The 13,535-nt window shown below is 39.5% G+C and overlaps 1 long non-coding RNA gene across 2 annotated transcripts in view; it reads left to right on the top strand.

Annotated features, from left to right (window-relative positions):
* LOC148224368 (uncharacterized) overlaps positions 1-10,334 on the top strand; it is a 32,530-nt gene extending 22,196 nt beyond the window's left edge. For both annotated transcript variants that reach the window (XR_015802482.1, XR_015802483.1), the window contains 2 exons: positions 5,448-5,606; positions 9,066-10,334. This is a non-coding gene — a long non-coding RNA (uncharacterized LOC148224368). The remainder of the gene's footprint in view (positions 1-5,447; positions 5,607-9,065) is intronic.
* Positions 10,335-13,535: the final 3,201 nt, after the last annotated feature.

A 13,535-nucleotide genomic window follows, 5' to 3' on the forward strand; every position in this document is an offset into this window, starting at 1 on the left:
ACACAGTATCATCTCTGCTGCCAGTGAGAGCTAGAAACACATGGGAAAACAACTCGTGTTCAGGCATTAGGCTCAGGCTGCAGTGCATGGGGTAAGCTGGAGGAAATGCATCTGTCTAGGACCTAGTACCACTCCACTTGATAGGAACATTTCCAGAACTTCGTCTGCATTGAGACTGCCTAACTCATTGCACTCAGCACACCACCATTAAATAAGGAGAGAAGCAGACCTATTCATACAGGAGGCAAAGGATTCAAAACCCATCTGTGTATTAACAGCTATGGAAGTGGCTGACTGAATGACCTGTCTGAAAAGTAAAGGTTTCTGTTCCTAGCTGCTCCTTATTCCACACTAAATAAAGTCTGAGGCATCTTTGTCACTTCATTTATTACAGTTAGTCACCATAGTAACCAGTAAAGTTCAGACTGAATTCCATGGAACTGGTAAAACTTAAACGAAACAAAGAAAACAATGAATTCCTTTGGATTCCAGATGCTTTACAGTTTCTGTGTGTTTGTAAAAGCAAAATAATCCCTTAACACCGAAAATAGTAGTTAAGGCCTTTATTTTAATTTTGACCCAAGCTGGAACATACTGTGATTATTCTGGGATTGCCCACTTATTTTTTGTTCCTAGTGAGTTTCCAGCAGTCCTATTTATGTACAATAAACAGTGATGGTAGGTGCATTAAAAACCCAGGCATAGTTTCTTTCACAGGCCTTTTACAGCCTGAATTATAAAGGGAGGAGAAGGCATAGAAGTAAAGTTGGTGAAACAAGTAGACACAGCAACTCTCTACTTCTTGACAAATTCCTTTTATAGGCTATACAGATTGCAACAAAGGGTTTTCAGGGGAATCCTAAAGAGGAAAGATTTGCACAAGTTTGTAAGGTGATTTCCAAGAGGTGAGAACAAGTTTGGAAATATAATTCCTAGGTACCATAACCTGATAGATACATATTTTTGAAAGGAAGAGTCATCTAGTCAGTAATTCATGAGAGGTCATCCTCAAGATCACTGTATCACAGAATCACTGAGGTGGGAAGTGTCCTCTTGAGGTCATCTAGTCTAAAACCACTGTTCAAGCAGAGTCAGTGAGAGTGGTTTGCTCAGGGTGATGTCCAGGTGGGTTTTGAACATCTCCAGGAAAGCAGCCTCCACAACCTCTCTAGGCAACCTGTTCCAGACCCAGAATAAAAAAGTTTTTTCTAATGTTCAAATGAATTTTCTTGTATTTCATTATGTTTCCATTGCCTCTTTTCCTATTGATAGGAAGAGTCTGAGAAGAGGTGTGACGGTCTGTGAAATGCTACAAAGATAAAAGAACCTGTCTCTATTTCTATGTTAAAGAAGAATGGTGAAACATATCTCAGATGAACACAGGTTATAGGAGAACAAGCTGTATGAATAGAAATGAGGGGAACAAGAAGTACCTGTCCCTGGCAGGATTCTAATGTGGGATGTGAGAACTACTGAGATGTGAGAACTCAGAAAAAGACATTAGCTATGTGAATAGACTGAATGAACGGCCCTTATGAAGCAGTCTGGACCACATGGCAGAACGGCATGTTAACTTTTGATCTGTCTGATATAAATCAAGTTGTGAATGAACTTGTCTATGCATCTACTATGAAATTCCTTATATAAATTCAAGATGGGTGTGTGGATTTAGCTCCATCATCTGACATGGTAGAGCTGCAGGATCCTGACATGCAGCTCTGTCTTCTATTCACTGACTGCTCACTGTCCAGCCACTGTTTGGTTTGCTCTTTCCAGCTCACCAGTTAATTGTTGCACTGCCTCCTGCATCAAACACAGCCTGTGAGCATACTGTAGGAAGCCAGATGGCTTCAGGTTACTTGCTTCCTATCCTGGGATGTGTGTCAGCCTCACACAGTATACTTAACCATCTTGAGCACCTGGGAGTATTAAAATCTGAGATTAATTTAAGATTAAGTTAGCATCAAGACTATTCATATACATGTATCTATATGTGCATGTCTGAGTATTTGTAAATATATGCATACATGTTGATGAGTGTAACAATGTATTACATATTAAAATAACTTTTACGTATTGAAATAGATTTTTCAGATATTCTTATCTTGGTATTCATGAAACTCATTAGGTTCTTTTGACATAATTTCTTTATTATCCTCACTCCCAAGCTGCTATTAAATGCAACTTGTTTTCTCTCTGTACTGCTATTTAGCTGATTTATTATAGCTCATCTTATTTTCCCTGGTGCTGATCAAGGGCTAAAGCACTAAAAAAAGTGAAGGTAAGAATGTTTCCCCAACAGGGGATTTCATTAATTTGCTTTAAGTGATCTTTTCATTGTAGACAGCTTTCTGTTTGGATTAACATTTTTATGGAGAGGGAAGGGAAGGGAAAGGAAGGGAAGGGAATACTGAAAAGGCCCCCGAATTAGACCATCTGTATGGATCAGACAGGTTTTTTTCCTAGTTTCCATGAGCAGAATCAGTTACATTTTCCAACTCCTAGAGTTGCTGAGCAGTTTGTCTGCTGACTCAGATGAAATGGCACAGCCCTGTCTGATGAGCTGCTCTGTTCAATCTGATCTGCTCACATAACCTCTGGCAGGTTATCAAGGTGGTCTTTATGTAGCCAGAATCTGAAGAGAAATGTACCCAGGGCTGCAGATCTTCATAAGCAATACTTCCAGCAGGAGTTTAAATATCAACCAGAACGAACTGTGAAAGCTAGCAAACAAACAGATAAATGCACCTCAAATTCAGCATATGTCTGTCAGAGCAGAAAAAAAAGTTGGGTCCACAAATCTCTAGTATAGTGGGTAGGTAAGCTGAGTTATACTGTATTGATTGAGATTTTTTTTTTTCCCATTGCCATTTCATAAAACTCCTCTTTGACTGTTGTGAATTGTAGTTAAGTGCAGTAGCCTCTTTTTTTCAAATAAAAATACCACTTTTAATATTGTTCCCTGTGCCCTCAGAAAACCCTAGTCTGCAGGAAATATAGAGGCACAGACAGCCTCTATATTTCATTTAAAAAATGGAAAATGACTGTTTCTTTCATGGTCCTCCATGTCTTCCCCACAGATGATGGTATTACGTATATTCATGAAGGGCAAGAAAAATGACTACTTGTTATAGAAAGAAAAGTGAGGGTTTTATTCTGCTAAGAAAAAAAATATACCAATCTATTTTTGGTTTTTTTTCTTCAGTCTTTAAAGAAAAAAAAATAGCTAAGCTGATTTAAATTAAATTTTACAAAGCGTATGCTCCTGGGCAGAAATCTTATAAATCCACTTTCAGCCCAAAGCACATTTTTATGGTTGAGTTATAATAAACCACACAGAAGAGGGATTCCACTTGAATTGCTTACAGAATATAGTAGCACGAAAGGTATTATTGTTATAAAGCTTCACAGTAATGTTTGAATTTAGTTGACAGAACCAGCAGGGCCATTTTTTTTAGTTTGACCTCTCATCATAAGAACCTACTAGAATCTCATACTACAGAGAATAGAACACTGCCAAAAATTCAAAGCCGAAAAATTATTAAAATAATAAAGTGGAGGCTAGATTGTCCCAATGCTATAATACATTTGATGCATGAAAGCTGCTATTCTGAGTGTTTTGGCACTGGAAAACAATGAAAAAAAGTCCAACTATTTGTGAAGTAAGTTCCCATTCATCAACATTTAAAAGCCAAGGTGACCTGCAATGGACATGGCTTTATTACAAATTTAATTTATCAGATATGTGTTAGTTTACAGTGAAGCTCAGTTTGCAAAATCGGGTAATCTGTCTAGTGGATATACAACATAATGTTGCATGGCAATGAATACACATAGGTGACAAGGAGTGTTTGAAAAAAGAATACATAGGAGAGAAGCCTGGGCATCATCTGATGTTTATGCAAAGTACATATTAAAGGACTAATTTTGGCTGTTCACTATTGGAATGAAATGTTTACATAAAAATTTCCCCATATAGGTGCCTCTGTACCCTTGGGGTATGTTGCCAGGTTATTTAATGACCTAACTGCTCTTGTATCAAATTCAAGGTATGGTCTTTATTTCATGTAAGAGAAATATGAAGGCTACTAATATTGGAAGATTTTTTTCTGTGTTATCAAATGGAAGCATCTTAGTCTGGCTCTTGGGAGGGTGCTAGGGTCACGCAGGAAAAGGTGTCAGAGGGAAAATGTAGACCATGTGGCTGCATCCAATAATCGCCTATGCTTGCTATTCTCCAAATTAGAAACAGTGCAACTGGTACAGCTCCAAGCACCAACAGCAGCAGCTTGAACATAAAAGGTTTGTCTTGCATCTCAAATATAGCAAATCTCTGCTTTGGTCTCAGTAGTAAAGATGAGACAGTGCTTACTTTTCTTCTATAATCACTGCTACATGCAAAGAATTGAAGTTGGGTGAAATTCACCCTGAGCAATGCCTCATACCTGCCAGAAGATAAAGACATTGTGATGGCAATTAATTTTAGTAAAGGAAACATGCTTGGGGTAGCTCATGCACAGAGTTGGAAATGAAAGACAAGAAAGAAGGGGATGCTGAGGTGCATGGAGAAGTGTTCTTTTGTGGACACAATGGCAGCTTTTAGTAGAAAGCCAGATTCTGACTCACTGATGTGATATGAAACAGGAAAGAGACAGCAAGTCTGAAGGTAGAACAGGAATGATAATTTGATCACAAGGAAAGGAAGGGGCATTTCCTTGCTTCATGTCTGACGAAACTTTCAAACTGCCAAGACAATGAAGAAGGCACAAGAGATGGGCAAATAAGTCTCAGGAGAGATGTACCAATGTCATGTCCTTAACTGAGAACCAAAAGGGATTGTGGGATCAAAGTGTTCTCAAACCAAAAATGCATTAAGTGATCCAGGAAGGGACTGTCAGTCATGTATGCCTCTGTGATAAACTCTTTGAGCAACTTATTTCTGTTCTTTGAAATAATTCTGAATTATCGTGCAGTAGTCTGGGTAAAATAACACAGTGGTAATTCAGGAAGTCTGCTTGACTATAACTCTTCTGCTAATAAGCCAATTAACATGTACAATGAATAATTGTGAAGGAAGAGGATGGTTGCTGCCTGCAGGATGAAATACTTATCCTTCATTAGGGGAAAAGCTAGCCAGTTCTGTTTTTCTGGTTACTGAGCCAGATAAAACTGATGGTGGAGACTTTAACTACTCATGGATGACAATTTAAAATCTACTCCAATCAGCATGATATCTCAGTCCTTGTCATCAGCACTTATCATAAAATCATAGAATCAAATAATGTTTTGGGTTGAAAGATGACTTTAAAGGTCATCTAGTTCCAAACCCCTTGCCATGAGCAGGGACACCTTCCACTTAAACTGGGTTTCTAAAAGTGCCATCCAGCCTGTCCATGGACACTTCTAGGAATGGGGCATTCACAACTTCTCTATGCATTCTGTTCCAGTGCTTCACAAAGAAAAAGTCTGCTCTCCTGAAGGCCAGGTCAGGGAGCTTGCTGTGCAACATCCTTGCCATCCTAAGGATTTTGAACCTCACCAATTCATTGTCACTGCAGCCCCAGCTGCACTTGAAGTTCACATTGCCCACCAGTCTCTTCCTGTTGGTGAGTACAAGATCCAGCATAGCACCTCTCCTTGCTGGTCCTTCTGACACTTGGAGAAGGAAGTTATCATCAATGCAGGAGGTCCTGGACTGCTTATGCCCTGTTGTGTTGTCCCTACAACAGATTTTGGGGTGATTGAAGTCCCCCATGAGCACCAGGGCTTGTGAATGTGAGGCTGCTAATGTCTGTCTCTAGAAGGCTGCATTCACTTGTTCTTCCTGGTAAGGTAACCTACAGCAGACCCCTACATGTCACCTGTCCCTGTCCTCCCTTTAATCCTGGCCCATAAACTCTCAGTCAGATCCTCATCCCTCCCCAGGTGGAGCTCCGTTCTCTCCAGATGGTCACTGACATAGAGGACAGCACTGCCTCCTCATCTTCCTTTCCTATCATTTCTAAAGAGCCTGTATCCCTCCATTCCAGCAGCCCAGTCAGAGGGGTTGTCCCACTACATCTCCATGATGCCAGTAAGTCTTAGCCCTGCAGGCATGCACGTCTCTAATTCCTCCTGTTTATTCTCCATGCTGCTTGCCTTTGCATAGAGCCATTTAAATTTGGCTGCCAATGAAGCTAACTCACTGGCCAGAGTGGCTGGGATTCTTCTGTGCAACTCTTCCGAAGCCGACCTGTTTGGCTCTTTTGAGGGAATTCTTGGTGCTATAGTTTGTCATAATTCATATGGAAGGATTTCAGGTCCTTACCATCTCATTTAAATTTCTTATTGCTTTAATTTATATTTTTTATCTAGCTTTCAGACAAAGAGAAGCCAAAGTACCTCTACAGAGTAATGTATTTTTTTTTAACTAATTAGGTTTCTCTGAAAGTGAATTTGACCACCGTAGAGGTATTGTTGACTGTGTCAAGTACAAGAATAAATCCAGGGCTTGGCTTGAGTTAATAAAATATGCAGCTACAATGTGGAAACTAAGTTATTCAAGTTATTCAGATATCCTCAATATACATGATTATCCTCAGAATCATCAACAGACTTCTTTGATAATGTCTAATACTCCTAATTCTATTTAGGAATTGATAGGAAAATACTACATAGGTAAAAAAAATTCATTTTTTGTATGGACAGATAGAGATGAGATTTTTAAAGTGTTCTGGGCCTTCAATATGTTTCTTTTATTCACTACATGTATTAAAATTGAAATTAGAATTTGTTCTTCCTCCTTCCTGCCTTCTTCAGATAAATACCAAATGAATTTATAAACTCTGGGGAAAATCATACCCCTATGCATCACATACCTTTGTTTAACAATCTTTTTTCCTATGTTTTGGAATGAATGTGGTGGCTGAGATGAAGCATGTATACAAGAACAATAAGGTCCTGGTCCCAGTCTAGGTTCTGTTTTCAGCCCTTTCAAAGCTGCTTCCTTGCTGTCCCAAGAACAGGATAAAGAAGCAGCAGTACACAGCAGGAGATCAGCTTTCTGAGATGTGGATGTAAGTTGGCAGGTCAAAAGCAATCAGCTGTGCACTCACTCCTGCTCTTTGCTGGGGCCCTGTGTGGTCGGAGCTGATTCAGGGAGTGCTGCAGGCTGGCAGAAAGCACCAGCTGAATCCAGGGAGTCTCTGCAAAACCTTGGAGTGGGTTTCCCAGACTCCTTGGCACAGCAGCTTTTTCATATGCGCTCTACAAACCCAAAGTGCAAAACTCTTAGGTACTTTGTGCTTCTGAATGGTCTGAGGGTTCATCCTCTGACTCTAGGGGAAACCTCTGGGATGAATCTGTACATTCATAATGCTTTTTGCAATGCTTTCCAGAAATACTAGAATAATCTTCTGTGCATCAAGGCAGAGATTCAGTGAATGGTTGTCTGAAAAACAAGACTTTTAAATACCTGAGCTACTACTGCAGATAACTAAAACATACTTACAGCAATTTTTCTTCATTATATGAATATTTAAATAATTTGCAGAAGGATATTATTGAGAATATGCCTAATCTGAGAGCTTTTAATGCAATGAAAAGGTATACCTGCTTGCTTCATTGGTGGTTGTTGAGGTTTTAAACATTTTTTTATTCCCTAATTAAAAAGAAAAAGTCTTCTGTCTTTTCAGACATTTCATGTTTTGCATTGTGTGCATTTAGGAATGGGAACTCCTTGTGCCCACTGACCAACAGGCTGTCTGGGAGTCTCTATTCAAAGCAGAACGCTCAAAAAAGTCGAACCGACCCATACCCAGTCTGCCCTACAAGTGTCATTTAGATTGCAAATATTTCCCCAGTACAAGAAACTATGCAGCATGTACACACAGTCACTGAACCTAAATCTTTGCTGTGTCTCAGTGTCTTCTCTATGTACACCTCTTTTCGTTCTCAGGAAACATATTCATTGACATATGAATGGTTTAGTGGAAATGATGGAATTTGGTTGAAGGTCAGACTCGATGATATTGGAGGTCTTTTCCAACCTTAATGATTCTATGAAAGAGGGAAAGTTTCTCCTCAACCCTCATTTAATTTCCATCCCTTCCACCAGCAAAGCACTGCAAATTCATGCTACAGCAAATTAAAATCTAGGTTTTTTCTTCACCATTGGCAAGCCTAAGTGAAATTGTGATAGCAAGGCAATGTTATACCTTGTGCAGGTGTCGATGATGCAATGCAGAGAACCAACACTGGCCACAAAAAACAGCTGGGTTTAACATTTCAGCTTGAAACCCTGATGAATAATGAGTCTTTTCATTGGCAGTAGCAGGCTCAGTGCCCTCTGCAGCTCACATAATGGCTTTCCTCCTCTCCCTCCCTGCCTGGCCGTGGGAGGAGGGGAATCGGCAACACTAATCTTTGAATCTCTGTTAATTAGTAACCAGATTCATGTCAAAGGAATCAAATGTCTTTAAGAAACTTTCAAGAGAAATTAATATGACCCCTGTGTACTTGGAGACCCATTCTGTACACGAAAGTCTCCTGCAGGAGCTGCCAGGCATGTGGGTGCCAGCAGCCAAGGGTCACATTGCACCACTCTGAAAAGAAGGAAAGAGAAGGAGACAAAGGAAAAAAAAGACATATTACAAACACACTGTCACAAAAATAATGTTTCTCTCTCTGTAAAAAATGACTGTGGAATGAAACTGGTTTAGAAGGAAAGCCTGAAGGCTTATTCATTAGATGGGTTTTGGCACAGAAATCATGGCCCAGGTACAAGAATACCCAAACCCTTCCGTGAAAGAAGTGCTAGCCTGGGGCAGGCACTGCCTCCACATGACCACTTGTCAGCAATGTCTTCATGGTTTCCTGGCCAAAGAGCCCTGGGGACAGGGCCTTTTCTCTGGCCACACAGAAATGCAGGGACACGAAGTCACCTTTCCTCTTGACTACTAGGCAATCTGGTAACAGTCAGCCCAGTAAGAAACCAGAAACTTGCAAGCTCTGAACACATTTCTGAAACAATTACCTGGCTCTTTGGTTTTACAGAACAAAACCTCATAATAATTTTCATCTTGCAGGAAGTTTTGCTATTCCTTTTAATTGTGACTTGAAGCACCTGAAAGAGAGCACTGGAATTCCCTAGGAGACAAAAATTTTCAACTTATTCTACTTTGCTGTTCATGCTTCAGCTTCTGCAGCAACTGAGGCAGAGAAATTGCAGAGAATAACCTTTGTTCTTGCGCATTTCATTCATACCAGAAGAACTTTGTCATGTGGAGAGACTGAAAGAAAAAAACAAACTGTAAGGAGCAGGTGACCAAGCAACTAATGACATTACCATGATGCATACAAGAGATGGATCTATATTAAATTTACCATGTTGTCATTTTTTCTTGCCTTCTTGCCTTCTGATTGCTGATCTTTGCACTTTAACATTTTAATTTGGGAACAGTTTTTGCTTTTTGAACAGTTCTTTGAAAGCCCATTTTATGATCTAAAGAAATTTTAAGCCATGCCATTATGATACAAAGGAAATGGGAGACAAAAGTAGGGACATAACAATGCATGCCTCTAAATTAAGGCCTGTATTTGTGTTAAGTACTGCTCAAGAGTTTTCAAAACCCGTGGTTGTGACTTTTATGGTGGAAAAATGATTGGGAGGAAAAAGAAATAGTGGTCCCTAATAGAGTAGCACTTAAATTGCAAAGGGGAAAAACTCTCATATCATGAAGTTTCCAGATGGCAACAAGACTGCTGGTATCCAGATGAAAGGATGGTACAGTCTCCAGTACGTGAAGAGCTCAGCACATAACTATGCTGAGTCTAAACACAAAACAGACCGGTTTTATAAAGGAATTCTGAAACAGGGGACTTCTTCATTGTTTTGCAAAATCAAGTAAATATGTAATATATAACTTTGTATCCAATATAGCCTGACTAACAGAAAATGCTCTTTTGAGAGACGATGTGAGACTTCTGAGATGTATCATAGATAAATTGGTTTCAACTGCCTGGTATGAGTTTACTGCTGTTTTGGTATTCATCTAAGCATGACTTTTATGTTCAGTGGAAAGGGGGAGTGTTAATTATTTACACTACTATAAATCTTTAATTGCTGTGGTGTCTGTAGTCGTTTTATCATTCAGAGCAGTGGAATAGCTCTTGCTACAGTAGACACAAAATGGGATATGACTGAAATGAAAGCTGTTCATCACTGCCTTGTATGGGAGTAATCTTGCTGTAGTGGGCCTATGATACCTTCAGTGACAAGCAGGCACTTTGTAAGCAAGCAGGGTGTGTGCTCAGACTATTTGCAGTACACTAAAACAATACATCCTGAATACGGATAGCATTGTGTATGATTTACTGTGTGTGCCCTAGTAGCTGCAAATCTCACATCCCATGAAGACCCCAAGACTAGGCAGAACATCATTCAAACAATCTCTCCAGGTTCAGTGCGACTATCTGAGCACTTAGTGTCAGGCCCATAAGTAGCTGCCATGTTGTACCAGGGCATGTCTTGGTGTTCAGCGATTTTTCAGCCCTATTTTGTATAGGATTCAGATATCATCACCTTCATTATAATAAATGGAGAGTGAGATGAAAATAACAAGCAAAAAAAAGGTAGCAAGCTTTTTGACTTGGCTTTTATTTTGCAACTGTAAATGCACAGCCTAGCTAGGGGCCTGCATAATTCATGCTGCCCATAGCTAATCAGGGAAGCAAAGATGGAACACAGCATATTCATACTCTCATTTATACAAAGTTGTTGGCCCTGTTAGTGTGAAATTAAATCTGCCATATCCCAAGTGGCTCTCTCCTGTGTTACCCTTTTTCTCACCACTTTGCTATAATTCTTCTGTCTTGCTATTCCAGTATTTTGCTGTTTATTAAGGATAACCTCCTTTTCTTCAGAGTAGGGCCTCTGCTCAGATCAGCCTTAGCTTCTCTTGTCTTTTTGTGGAGCTTCCTTCATGGGCAAAAGCATTTCTCTGAGTCAGAACCACTTTAACATGGCCTTTGGCTCTGGACAAAAGAGCCATAACTATTACAGAAATTGCTTTTCTTTTCTACAACAGACTTGTGTCCCATGAGACAACTTTTGCTTATATGCCAGAAACACCTCAGGATCTAACATTTTTCTTTTATTTGGAAAGAAAATATTATGTTTTCTATCTTAGACTATGATACTGTGACATTATAGACTGTGTTAGCATGATTTATTCTCAGACAGTGAGAATATATGAAACTGTATAAAACTAGCAACAGTTCTTTATGGAGACTCAGCCATTCCACATTTTTCCCTTTTTAAATTTTTCTTCAAAATGATAGCAAAGTGCTAGAACAGACTGACTGGGGAATAGCTGCAAGTGTCAGAAGGTCCCTGAGAATACCCTAGGGAAAGGCTCTGAGGAAGCACCTCATGTACCAGATGCCTGCCCTGCCCTAGGAAGCAGGAACAATCAGTGATGCATTCAGCTTCCTTCTAAACTTTTTTTGGTTAGTTGAATCTGTATATTGACTTTCTCTCCTCTGTTCTGGGACTTAGAATTGAAGATGAATTTCCAGATTGGGACGTGAAAGAGACAGCTGTCATTGATCAGCAACTGAACCTCGCAGTTGTACCTTACATGCAGATTGTGGTGGCTTTGAGACATCCATCAAACTCAGTTCATTGCTCTCAGGTGCACTTTGTTGTGGCACTGCTGGCTTGGCTTAGTTTAAATAGAAAATAGTGTAAAAGCAGATTTTTAATGGTTTACAAGTGGAACCATTAACTGAACTAAAATTTGTGGCAGACACTGGACCCTGTTATCTCACTTTGCTGAAGTGCATGAACTCTGATAAATTTGAGCTAAGTTTTTATTTAATCACTGTCCTGGTTCTGGTCAGGACAGAGTTAATTTTTTGCCGTGGCCAGGACCCAGAGGTCATTCTCACATCATTGCCTGGGGTAGTGAAAAGGGACTGTCTTCTGGGGAGAAGAGGTTCTGGTCCAGTCAAACGTGACAGGGAGTTGTCTGGTTTTGTCTTTTGTTGAGGGTGGATGTACACTTGAATTGTTTCTTTCTTGTATCCTCCGTCATTGGTATTGTTGCTGCTGCTGCTCATTGTCTTATCTCGTTTTTTTTCCAGTAAATTGTTGTTATCTCAGCCCATGATCTTTGCCTTTTGTGCCCACAATTCTCTCCATCCCACTGCAGAGGAGAGTGGGAGGGGAAAGCAGGGGAGCAAGAGAGTAGCACACGGTTTGGAGAGTCTCAGTGGGAGCACTAAATTGAGCAGTACCATTCCTAAACCGAGACAGCCACTTCTTTGTAATGTACTTATTTACAACACCACTTAGGATTGAAGTGCCATATCACTTTCAGGAGGTCTTTTGGCTGTCATCATCAGAACATCTTTCTTTATGGTTAGGGAAAGATTTTTGAAATTCTGCACTACATAAATAAGAGTTTGTTTCACAGAGTGTAAGAGAAGAAGTATCTCTACAGAAGATCTCATAACTTCTTTGACAGTTTCTCTAAACTAGCCTGCCTTTTGCCTTCATTCTCTAGTGATTCTTCATGATTCAATATTGCAGAAGAATAGTTCCTCATTATTGTTTTAAATATCACACTTGAAATTATAATGGGAAAAGCTTCTTCAAGACCTTGAGAAAGAAAACTGAACATGTTAACTTAGAAAATGGACATATATTTGAATAGCTAACTAGATGAATATTCATATATTTCTTTAGCTTTACTCATAAATATGTAATGCTCTATTTGCTAAAGATGTAATGCATCTGTTTGCTCAGTTTGCTGTGTTGTATCAGTTTGCCAAGCAGGAGGAAATAGCCTTGCTTCATATTTTCATATTCCATAACCTGTCTATCACCACCTTTTGTTTGTACTTTCCTTTCTTTCATTTTATTTTTATTGCCATCATCTGAAAAAACCCCAATACATTGAAAAATGATTGGTTTATAATCGATTCATGCCATCCTTCGTTAAGGCATTAAAATCCAGCAAGTTGTCAAAAAACATTTTTGCAAGAACAGAGTTCTGATTTCAATAGCAAAATGATGGCTTGAAATATGACTATTTTTCTTGGTTATCCCAGAGGGATTACAGTAATCCCAGTAATTACAGTATCTGAGCATACAAACCTCTCATGAGAACTTCAGCCAGGTATGTTACCATATTTTTCTAACACGACTGCATAAATGGCTTAGTGCAGGTACTTTGTGGAGGACATATGCTTCAAAGTACAGTTTTACCTTTGGATTAAAGTTTTGCAGTCTGATCTTTTTGGTTTTTTCTTTCAACAGTGCCTGAAGTCTGATTGTTAGAAATCGTCTTGCTCTGAAGTCATACTCTTGTTGCTCACACACAGGTCTTTATTCAGAAGGTTGATCTCAATTCAGGGCTCCCTGCTACAGCAGCAGTACATTCCTTGGGCAGAGGCTACATTTACTGTCTGGAGTAACACAGGTACTATGCTGAACGTGTGCAAGAGAATAAGGAAAAAGGTCAAGTTTGGCTACAGATTATGAAGTCATTCTC

Source organism: Sturnus vulgaris, chromosome 3 (genome assembly GCF_052056855.1).
Source record: "Sturnus vulgaris isolate bStuVul1 chromosome 3, bStuVul1.hap1, whole genome shotgun sequence".
NCBI lineage: Eukaryota > Metazoa > Chordata > Aves > Passeriformes > Sturnidae > Sturnus > Sturnus vulgaris.